Raw genomic sequence first — 2,795 nt, forward strand, 5'->3', positions numbered from 1 at the left:
GAAAAAAGTTCTCTATTGTTTGCCCAAGGGTTATAACTAAGCCCTGTAGGCAGGTAGTTACTGGGAGTGCTCCACTCTGCTCTCAATAGAGTAGGAGCCACAGTTTCCTCAGTACAGTAGGAGATGGTGCTTTCTCCGCTGGGGTGGAGCTCTAATGGTGGTCTGGAAGGCTGAGGTTCTTCTAACCCCCTGGGATGGTTTGAAACCAGCCCCATCCACAGAGCTTCTCAGGTTTGCCGGTGGAATTGGACAAGTGTGTTCTGCTATGGGCAATCCTTCGTGAATCCAGGAAGAGGTGAAGTTACCAACTCTTGCAGCACAGGAGGCTGCAAGAACAACTGATGACGACCTTATCAACAAAAAGTGCTTGAAACACATTCACGATTGTTACTGACAACCAAATACTGATATTTGGTTACTGATAAACCAAAGGACATTTTTTTAAAAATCGTGTACTCTATAGGAGACATTTTTTTCTCCCCTTTGAAAAATTACATGCGACACATATTCTTATAGAATAACTATAAAACACAGATAAACAAAAAATGAAAATCACCTCAAATCCTACCACCCAGAAATAACCACATTCAGCCTCTTTTTGTATATCAGACTTGATGCGGTCATATGCAAATATATAAATGTTATGTTTTATGAAAACGCTATCATGTTGCATACATTGTTTTGCAACCTGCTTCTCATTCCTTCTGCAATTTATGGTCTATTGTGAACATTTCAAGTCATTTACATCTACATCAGCATTCCTTTTCTTTCTTTTCTTTTTAACCACTCAGACTACATCCTCTCCCTATTTCTCAGGAAGGGAAGAACAATCATCAATGGCAAATGGCTGTTGCAGTGACACAACACGGAGAACCAGCTTCACACTCAGGAGAGAATGTTGCACCTCCTGCTCACGGTGCTTTACACACCGAGAAACTTCCTCAGTAATGAACTATAGAGATGTTTCCTAAACCTATAGTTTTAATTTATTTGTTTAGAGGCAGGGTCTTGCTCTGTCACTCAGGCTGGAGTGCAATGGCATGATCACAGGCCATTGCAGCCTCAAGCCCCTGGCCTCAAATGATCCTCCCACCTCAGCCTCCCAAAGTGTTGTGATTACAGGCATGAGCCACCTACATCAGCATTCTTAATGGCTGCATTAAGTATTGCATTGTTCTTCAATTGTTGGAAGTTTAGACTGCAATTGTTACCAGAATTCCATTGACATACTAGCTCTTTGTAATGAGCAATGGCAACATCTCCGTGGCATGCAAGAATAAACGGTTTACAAGTGTGTAAGGTTTTAGCTGATCTGGGCCAGCTTGGCTGATCTATGCTGGGCTGGGCTCACTTGTGTCTCTCTGGTCAGCTGCTGGTTAGCTGAGCAGTCATCTTCATTTTGACTGGGCTCACTCTTATGCCTGGACTGGCTGGCTGTTGGCTCCTCTAGGATGGCCACAGCTGGGACAACTAAGGCAATTGGCTGTTCCAGGTGGGTAATCCTCCATGAGGCTAGCCTAGGCATGTTCTCATGGCTACTCAACCCAGCAAGGGCTAAGCAGAAGTGTGCAAGCACTTTTGCAAGACTCTGCTTGTATCACATTTGCTCACATCCTGATGGCCAAAGCAAGCCATGTGCCAAGCGCAGAGTGGACTTACAGGGCAAACAGTGTGAATACAGGGAGGGGTAGAGAATTGGTTGGTTGTTTCTTTCTTTCTTTCTTTTGCAATAAACTCTTGTACACATATCTGTGGGTGCTATCTCATTATTCGGTGGTATGAATTCCTAGATGTAAAATTGCTAGGTCAAAGGTATCTCCTTTTCAGAAGACAAAATGCCAAATTGCTGTCCAGAAAGGTGTACCAGTATACATTTTCATTAGTAGTATATAAGAAAGCTCATTTCTTATACTCTTGATGTATAGGAAGATATTATGCAACCTATGGACACTCTAGGGCAGGCGTCCTCAAACTACGGCCCGTGGGCCACATGCGGGTGTTTTTGCCCATTTGTTTTTTTACTTCAAAATAAGATATGTGCAGTGTGCATAGGAATTTGTTCATAGTTTTTTAAAAACTACAGTCCGGCCCTCCAACAGTCTGAGGGAGAGTGAACTGGCCCCCTGTTTAAAAAGTTTGAGGACCCCTACTCTAGGGGTTTGTGCTCGAGTTGCATGATGTGCCCCAAAGCTTCATAAACATAAACCAAGAAAAATAAGCTTACCTTGGAAATTCCAAGGACCCTAGTATGGTCCTTTGGAAATGCATGTCCTATCTCTCCTCAGGAAGGATTGGAACGACTCCAGGGTAATGCCAAGAGACAGAGGGAGTGACCATATATCCTGGTTTGCATAGAAATGTCTTCATTTCTATGTTGTTGTCCTGGCTTAATTATTAAAAGTGCCCCCTTTCACTCTCAAAAGTTTCCCATTTGGGGCTATAGGTTATATGACCCCCAGGTAAAAGTCACCTAGCTTTGATCCCCAAACTCCTTCATTCATTCAACTCATGGTTTTTGTGTGTGTGTTTTCTTTTGAATGTTTATTACCTGCCATATACTGTGCTAAACACTTAGAATACAGCAGCGAGCAAAACCCAACATGGTCCCTGCCCTCATGGTGCTTGCAGTCTAATAATGGGGAGAGGTTAATGGAATAATCACACAAATCCATGTAAAACCTCAGCAGTGGTGACTGCTTCAAGGAAGAGTTTCCCAGTGCTAAGAGCATTTGTGTGGTAGGGATCTTACGTGATAAGTATGATCTTATCACAGAGATCAGAGAAGTGTCCAAGAG

General features: G+C 43.0%; 1 pseudogene; it reads right to left on the bottom strand.

Moving 5' to 3' along the window:
- Positions 1 to 782: 782 nt before the first annotated feature.
- Positions 783 to 988, bottom strand: LOC142870692 (uncharacterized; annotated as a pseudogene).
- Positions 989 to 2,795: the final 1,807 nt, after the last annotated feature.

Source organism: Microcebus murinus, chromosome 4, assembly GCF_040939455.1.
Source record: "Microcebus murinus isolate Inina chromosome 4, M.murinus_Inina_mat1.0, whole genome shotgun sequence".
Lineage (NCBI taxonomy): Eukaryota > Metazoa > Chordata > Mammalia > Primates > Cheirogaleidae > Microcebus > Microcebus murinus.